Raw genomic sequence first — 9432 nt, 5'->3', positions numbered from 1 at the left:
GGTCAGGGCCTTTCCTGCCTCTCATCTCTACTCCCACCAGTGGCCACAGATTGATCCTATGCAGCATGCTTCCCCACTTTGATGACACCGCAGTCAAAGGTGATGCAGTTGGCTGCAGTGTATACCCCAAGCAATGCAAGCAAGGGGGAAACACACGAGCACGGCCAGCTCCAGGGCCAGAAAAGCACACCTGACAGCAGGAGAAGCCAGCACAGAGCAGCATCGAGAACAAGTCCCGCTTTTAACTAACGGTCCGGTGAAGGTCAGGCGGGGGGGTGATCTTGAAGGAGAGACACCCTCAGGTCACAAAGGAAAGAATTATTTTGATTTTGATGCTGAATTCTTCACATGGCAAACTAAACAGCAGCCATGTTGGCTAAGCCGACTTTCCTCTCCCTAGTGGGTGATCAGGGTCATGCATCCATGCCGATCTCAACAATGGTTCAGGGAGGCTGGAGAAAGAGGCAAGCAAGGGAAGAGAGTGGGTAGTTGATGGCAACCAATTAAATGTGCTGTGGAATTCAGTCAGCCCCACTTCACCTCACCCTGTGGGTGGCCTCTGCCGAGGTCAGGGTGATGAAGGTGATTGCTTCCCTACCCTATCCTGATGTGTTCTGATCTTTTCTATCCTTTGTTGACACCATTTGTAACATACATGCTTATCTTGCCGAGTCAGTGCCAATGAAATACAAGAAAAGAAACACCTCAGATAAAAGTAGTGAATGGAGGAAGGATGACAGCAGTGGTCCAGGGAAGGTAGTCACGTGATGACAAAGCTCTGGTAATGTCACATGAGAACACAACTTGCCATTGCCACAATCTTAACAGGGTGTCATTAACAACTGCTCTTAAGGCATGGCTACAGACCAAGCATGTGTCTCCTCACACTAGGCATGTGGCAAGAACATCTCGATGAACATAAGCACCTGGAGGACAACCTTGGAAATGGCTTTGGAATCAGCAAGGAAGTGGTGCTGTGACGGTTACTGTCGACTATCTCCTAGATAAGTTATAGAATCACCTTGCTGAGGGAGACCTCTGAGCATGAGGCATTACCTACATCAGGTTGGTTGAGATGGGAGGACCCGCCCTGCATGTAGGGTGCATCATCCCATAGATTGAGACTGCAAAAAGTGGAAGAAGGCTCCTGAGCCCCAAGTTCATCTCTCTCTGCTTCCTGACAGTTGAGGCAGTGTGACCAGATGACTGAGGTTGACCAGGTGACTGAGGTTGACCAGGTGACTGGAGGTTGACCAGATGACTGAGGTTGACCAGATGACTGAGGTTGACCAGATGACTGGAGGTTGACCAGGTGACTGGAGGTTGACCAGATGACTGAGGTTGACCAGATGACTGACTGGAGGCTGACCAGATGACTGAGGTTGACCAGGTAACTGGAGGTTGACCAGATGACTGAGGTTGACCAGATGACTGAGGTTGACCAGGTGACTGGAGGTTGTCCAGGTGACTGAAGCAAGCTCCTGCAGCTCTGCTCACCCTTCTGGGCTGGGCTTCCCCCTGGAGCTGTGAGCCCAGACGAACACTTCCTTTGTTGGATTTTGTCCCAGTAACAAGGTAAGCAGCTGGCACACCCGTATCTGCCTGCTGTTGCCACAGCTGGGAAGTGAGGGGCACGGGGAGTGCCAGCTCGAGCCTCGCTTCAGATACAGAATAAGATCCTATGTGAGAGAAATAACAGAAAAACATAACAAAAAAAACCCCGCAACATTCTCAAGGTAGTACCATATCTTGATGCCAGGTTTCCACTGAAGGCCCCACAGGGTATGTGGCTTGTCCACAGATGCAAACTTATGTTCCCAGGGAAAACACATCCCTACAAGACACTATTTTCCTAAAGACTTTGAAACACGCTGCGCTCCAGAGCTTGCTGCAGGGAGGATGATCTAGAGCCAGCAGCCTTGGATCACAAGGAGTTGGTAAGGGATGCAGGAGCCCCTGGCCACACTCAGCCCTGCTCAAGGCCATGTGCCTCGCTGGGTGCCCTTAGACATAGAAGGCTGGCATTGTGCAGGGTGGTGGTGGCTACAGGGACCCCGCATGGCATCTAGCTCAGCTGTGGCACTCCTAATCAAAGAGTGGCCTCCCCAGCTGCTAGAGACTGTGCTTTGAGACCAGGAGCCCGTGTGTCAGAAGTCCACAGAGCTCTGCCGATGTCGGATAGCCACCAGAGGCAAAGCAGTGTCCTCAGCCAGCAGTTTTGAGACCCTCTTTAGAATACATTCTTTATTTTCCCCCTCTGTTGACTGCAATGAAACCAACGAGTATTCCAGGATAGTTTACTTTCCAAGGAGAAGACGACGGGATGATCTACCAGAGCCTCGACTGGCTCAATCCCGCTCTTCCGTGACTGTCTTCCCAGGCTCCCAGGTCTCTTCTTGCTGTAAGTTGTATCTTACTTAACACTGTGCGATACAAAGCGTATTTACACTTCATGTAACCAGCACGCCTCCTTCTGTGCAGCCAATTCGCTGAAATACCAAGGAGGTGGGTAAAATTGTGCCACACAGAGGAGATGGATTTGGAGTGGTATGTTTCATTTGATGCTCGGTGCATTGTTTTATTCTCCTATCAAGGCATCCGCTTGGTGAGCTGGTCCTTTGGAATAGACTGGAGTCTGGTGTCCCCTTAGAAGAAAGCACACCTCAGCATTTTAAAGCTGAATTCTACACAGAAGTGTGTTTGGCTATTTGTTTTATGCGGATGTTTATGCTACCTCCAAGCCAAAAAAAAAATCTGTTTGAAAAGGAAAAGCACACTTTTATTTTTTTATTGAAACATGCCACCAGCTTCTTTACACATCACAGGAGTCTATTCATTTGTGTAGAATGGCCATTGAGATACTCCATCTATTCAACATTCGCTTAGCTCAGTGCAAATGTAAAATGCAATCCCGCTCCAGCCAGGAAGAGAATGATTTTTGGAGCAACAATTTCAATCCATTTTGGGCCCGTCGAATATTTGGACATATCCATTTCTCAAAAGATGACTGACAGAAAGTCAAAGGCCCATGCAGCTGCTCGGGCTGGTTGGGGGTGTCTGTGAGCTGCAGAGCTGAGGGAGAAGGCAGCCTCTCCCTCGATCATGTTAAAGACATATGCATGGATCTCAAACTGCAGAAACATAGCCAATGTAAACTAAGTTTCCAATTCAGAGATGATGGTTTATGATTTATTTTCAAAATAATGTATCTGTGAAAAATTAAGAGCCACAAGGATCCAATTATCTCAATGGAAGTCTAATTTATGTGGCATGAAGCACTTTTAAAAAAATCGGAAGGTACGTTTAGTAAGGCTAAATTGGTGTTTTCTTGCTGGGTCACAGCTTGAAGTCTGTATAAATGGTGTGGTTCTCATTAAACATAGTCGCCTTAAAATTGCTTAGGTGAAGTTTGCGTCCCTCCATAGGTGCGGTGCCTCTTGGAGCCCCTGACTCTGTGCCTGCAGGCGCTGGAGCGGGCTCACGCCTCAGTCAGAGTCTCTGACTTCCATAGTTGCCTATCCCGAGCTGCAGTTTTGGCGGCACAAACCATATCGATTTGGAGAAGGAGCTCAGGAATGGATCAATATCCGTTGGCAGCTAAAGTCTTCAGATATTTGTTGCAGAACCAGATAGTTATGTTTCCGTGGAGTGGGAAGGTGGGTGCTAGTTCCATGATTAAATAACTCCTGGTGGGGCTGTTGCCGACAAGCTGCAGGTCAGCACGTGGTGCGTGCGCTCTGTGATCGCTCTAAACAGTAGTGACCCATGCTGACCCGCTCCTCCGGCTCTGCACAGGGAATTTGTCACTGGCTGCTTTAAAAGCAGTTTCTCACCCCTAATGAGCTCTGCGGACGGAGCAGGACTCAAGCTGAAACCTGCCACGACCACCAAAATACAGCGTGGCTGAAGGAGGCAGAAGACCCAGGGGTCTGCGCGCTGCTTCCAATGAGCCCTTCTCCCTCAGATATGCAGGGAGCAGAGCGGTACAGCTATCAGTCATGGTGGGCCCAGCTCATCACAGTGGCTTGGAGATACCAACCAGCTCCATCACTCAGAGTCTCTGGAATCTGAACCTTCATTTGCAAGAGGGAAAATGGCGACCGCCTCAGGGGTCCTCAGGTGGAGCAGGTTGGTTGAGAGTGTGTCCCTCCTCTGAGAGGGAGGGATCAAGCTTGCTAATCAGAGCAAGCTTGAACAGCCCACAAGGTTCAGAATGAAATGGGAAGGGGTGGGGAGGGCCATCAGACCCTCAGCTGGGATTCCAACCACTCCCTCTGGCTCCTCCATAGCTGACTTGGGAGGAGCCAGAGGACACAGGAGGTAAGAGGGTAAGGAAGAGGAGACTCCAGCTATGTAGCTGTGGGGACATCCATCCAACGTGTTGGGGTGAGATCCCTCGGTGCTGTGCTTCTTTGGAGTGGTCATCTGTGCTCCAATAGGCAAACCCCACCAGTGCTCCTGCAGGTCAGTAAGCTCACTGGCTCACAGAAGTCGCCACAATCATTCTTACTTTGATCTGATGCCCTTCCTGGGGCTGGTGGGGGAATAAATGCTGGTCATGTCTTTCCAGGAAAAGTTCACAGTGCACAGATGAAATGCCAAAGCCAGCTCACAACCAGGTACACCATAGTGTCTGAAATGCTATTATTAATTTACTTGTATATTATACGCAGACAAGTATCTGCATGAATATCTGTCTGTCTGTCTGTCTATATATTTTCAGACCTCAATGATCAGTGAGTCTTCCATGGAGAATAAATCAGGCGATCTCTCTCTCTCTCTCTCTCTCTCTCTCTCTCTCTCTCTCTCTCTCTCCTTTGTCCTGATCTGGCATAGACTCCCACAGTCTTAGACCCCCAAGGGGCATGCCTCTATAATTGGGACTTTCTCATTTCAAGAGCTCCTAATCCAAATGATCAGGCACCAGGAAGCCCTGAGTGCACAGAGCTGTTCTCATCCCTCCCCCTAGCTCTTCTAAGTCCAGAGAGAGGTTGTAAGAGCAGTGCATTCACGGTCATAGGCCATTTCTCTGTGCTTCTACAAACACCACCCAGCTCCCCCACTCTGCTGGAGGCAGCAGCCAGGCTCACCTACACAGTCAGGGTAAGGTCCTGTTCTCATTTGGGTCACAGGCCTTTCAGGGTCCAGGGCAGCTTGGTACAGACCTGCCACTTGGCAACACTGCTGCCATGACAGACTCAAGAGAGACCAACCAGAAAGCAGGCCTGAGTTCCAGTATACCCTAGGGCAACACCTGACTCCAGGAAAGACCACAAACTGGAACCACCCAGGCACCAACCAGGAACAGACCAATCACATCTAAGGAGAAAGTTGATGGAGGAAGGTCATTGGTTAAATAAACTGCCTTGGCCCTGATAGGTAAAAACATAGGTGGGTGGAATAAACAGAACAAAGTGCTGGGAGGAAGAGGAAGTAAGGTCAGAAACCATGCAGCTCCTCTCAGAGCCAGACGCGATAGCTCTGCTCTCTGAGGCAGACGCCATAAAGCAAGCTGCCAGGTCAGACATGCTGAATCTTTCCCGGAAAGACTGATGCTACACAGATTATTAGAGATGGGTTGATCGGGGTATGAGAATTAGCCCGTAAGAGGCTAGAGCTAGTGGGCCAAGCAGTGTTTAAATGAATACAGTTTGTATGTTGTTATTTCGGGTAATGCTAGCCAGTGGCGGGAGCTGGGTGGCGGAATGCAACCCACAGCACCCCACAACAGAAAGTACCTAAGGTTCCAAAAGAAAGACCTGATGTTCCAACCATTGTAGATAGATGTCCCTTTGCCCAGCACATAACCATCACCTTTCACCAAGACACCCCTCGACAACTGTCAGCCAATCAGGGTCCTGAACCTTAGAAACCCAACACTCTACCTCTGCTATGATCAAAACCCCACCCCAGCTGAGCTGAGTCTCTGATCTTGTCAGTCAGTGTGTTGGACACACGGGAGTCCAAGTTTGAACTTGAATAAATTTGCTTTTACATATGGGATTGGGTCTCTGTGGTGGTCTTTTGGGGGTCCCTGCGATCTGTGCATGATAGCATCAGATTTTAATTCCTCACTAGGCCAGTGTCAAAGGGTTTCCCCAACCCTACAGTGGAGAACAGACACAAATGTACCTCCTTCTGCGAGAAGAGGACTGTCGAGTCTTTAGGTATGCAGAGAAGCCAGGCCAGAGGCACACTGCCCTGCCCTCTGCCTGTTGAAGTAAGCAGCGCGCTCCAGTTGGTTAAAAGAACCACGGGACTTTTCTTCATTTTGCTTTTCTCCATGTGGCGACTAACATCCATTATCATTGGGCATCAGGACAAATTATAAACCATCAAGTGCCAGAAAAGAGTCTGCTCCAGGTCCACAGCCCTTCCACACATGAAAGCTGGGAAATGATTTTTTTTTTTTGGTGGGGAGGGCACGTCACGAGATATCTCACACTTAGCAGTGCTGACATTTGGGAGGACTAGAAAATTCACTGTTGTGGACACTGGCCTGCTGAGTAGAGTTCCAAATGTCCTTCAAAGCACAGATACCGCTAGTCAGTTGAGATGCTGTGCTAGGGGTTAACTTTGCACTTTTGTACACTTTAGCTGGGAGCTAGAAGCTACAGTATGTGTCAGCTTCTGCTGTAACAAACCCTGCACACAGCAGCATGAACAGCATGAACACATCTACATTATCCAAGAGGTCAAGGCTGAAGATTGGGTCTTACCAGGTTAAGTTGGGGACAGGGACAGTAGGACTGACACTCCCTGGGCTTCACGGCAGTGTGCCTAACTCTAGCTGAAAGTGAACAGGTTCTGTGAGTGCTGGTTTCATCATCCCTCTTCAAAGCTGTTGGTGGTGGCTAAGCCCTCTGATGACATCAATCCTACTCTGTCTCCTTGCCCCTTAATGAGCCATGATTGTATTGGTCCTTGATTTCTCTGTCTTTGTGGGGGTGTGGGGGTGCATCTGTGTGCATGTTCATGTGTGTGCAGTACTTTGGACCATGTGCTGGGAGTCCAGAAGGTGGCTGGTGGCATCATTGCTTCCCACTTGAGGGCTCAAACAACTCAACGGTCATTGCTTCCATGATCTCAACTTGCACTGTGATAAAATTTATCCAACTCTGTGAAATTACTGAATTCCTTTCAATAGTTCACCTTAACCAAGTGAGTTGTTAAGGACATAATGACATCCCACTCAATGTTTTTAAACATGCATTGCTTAGGAGGCTGCTTCATTTTTCTGAAAGGGATTAGTGGTTGACAAAGTCCACTGAGAGAACTCCCTCAACCCAAAAGCAAAGAAAATTTGCCGTAAAAAGGCAGACAAGAGGGAATGGAGATGGTTCGGTTATTAAAGTGTCTACTGTGCAAGAGATGGGTGCTGCGTGGTTTCCCAGCACCCATGTAAAAATCCAGGCATGGTGACACATCCTTAAAATCCCAGCTCTTGTGAGGCAGAGACAGGAAGATATGTATCTCCACCCGGGGCTGACTTTCTTGCCAGACCAGTCTAAATGGTGAGTTCAAGGTCAATGAAAGACCTGCCTCAAAAAACAAGGTGCATCCCACCTGACAAACAAAAGCTGAGGCTGAGTTCTGCCTTGCAAATGCTAGCTCAAATACGTGCATGCACACCAGTGCACATATGTGCATCACACACATGAGTGTGCATGCACACACAGATGGTCATGTACACATCGAATAGCTAAAGGAAGGGCAATCATCAATAGCCAAAACTGTCGCTTCTTCTCTGTAATGTTGGGTTTTCACAAAAGAATGACCAGAACTACACATCAGATCTGAACTGACCGCAGTCCACACAAGGTTGACTGTAGCTGACCTGCCGCGCATGAGTGAAAAATGACAGATTGAGGCAATAAACCATTCAGTTAAAGGGCAGTTTGTTACTCAGCATCAGTGCAGCAACAGTTGGCCGATATACTACTTTCTTCGCAATTCAAGAAGTCAGTGGTTTTCTGGGGTTTTTTGTTGCTGTTTGTTGGTGTTCTGCCAACAGAACAATGTAGCATGCAACCATCTCCACAACAAAGCCCCTGGCATGGCAGTAGACAGCTACTCTGTCCATGAAAATGCTCCCAAACGTTTACAATTCTTTTCCTAAATAACATGGCTGGACATCACCTTTAAGGCTGAGTTGCTGCATCCACACCACAGGCAGCTGAGTTCATTACGCTGGACTTCTGATCTCTGAAGTCAGACCAAAACTGTCGCCACACCTGTCCATGTCTCCTGCCTTCTGAAGACTGCAGCAGTGACCAGCAAGAGCCTTCTATCTGCCTTTCCGTGGAGACCCCACCTTGACCAAGGACACAGGACAATATTTAACAGAGAATGAGATGCAGGGGCCAACACCCCTGGGAGAGGGAAGGGTTCTCCCATTGCACGGGTCTCTTAATTTATTTATGAGATTTCAGCTGTGCCCCGTGTCAGGGCCTTTAGGGCACACTGGTGACTTTAACTCGCTTGATTAAAATGTGAATATGGAATCAAAGAGGAAGGTTAGGAGCTGAGGGTGTCATTCACTGCCAGTACCTGAGCGTGAGGGAGGGTCACCTCTAAGCAATGTCACTTTTTTCAAGAGCTAAGATTTTGTGACACCAGGCGCGTCCAGAGCTGCACAATCATGAACAAAAGTTAAGGCCTTTGAAGGAGAACTTTGGGCCCAAAGAAATTTTGCAGAAATGACCCTGAGAGAACACAGACCTTCCGTTATGCCACCATCTTAAACAGCCATTGAACATTTGTGAACTCAGAATTTGTGCTATGCAGATATTTGAAGTTGTCCTCGGATTTTCCAGGGATCTACCGGGGTGCATACCATCTGGGATCACCCAGTGCTCTGTCCCTTCTGGTCTGAGACTGGCCTTCAGTGCCCTCACCCCTCTAGACTGCAACAGTTTCAAAGAATACTGGCCAGTGTGTGTGTGTGTTTGTGTTGTTTTGTTTCTTATCTTGGACCTGGAGTCCCTTTGGTGTTACTGTGACTGGATTGAAGTGACATGATATGGGAAGGCCACCCAGGCCATCATGTGTCCCTTCTAGTCCCTCCAGCAAGGTTTCACAGTGGGACTTTTCCAATTCCTGTGGTCAAACGCCTTGCAGGAGGTACTTAAGGAAGCGCTCTTGGGATTTACATGCAAAGGTATGATCTATCACGGTGACAAGGGTGGCAGCTGGTCACATGACTTCCACAGTCAGGAAGCAGAAAGAGATGACCACTGGGCACCACCAACTCACGCCCAAGGCGTCCCAGGAGAATATTCAGTTCTCCTTTTCGCTCAGTCAGGACCCCACCAATAGGATGGCACCACTCATATATCAGGGTGCATCTGCCTTCAGTCACACCCAGAGGTGTGTTTACATCGAGATTCCAAACAAAGGTCTGTTGCGGGAGGTCCTCCCGCTCCTCCAGCC

The sequence above is a fragment of the Microtus oregoni genome, unplaced genomic scaffold, assembly GCF_018167655.1.
Source record: "Microtus oregoni isolate MIOR12 unplaced genomic scaffold, Mior012 000071F_ref0000514, whole genome shotgun sequence".
Taxonomy (NCBI): Eukaryota; Metazoa; Chordata; class Mammalia; order Rodentia; family Cricetidae; genus Microtus; species Microtus oregoni.
The sequence above is the reverse complement of the archived record's forward strand: the minus strand, read 5'-3'. Positions refer to the sequence as shown.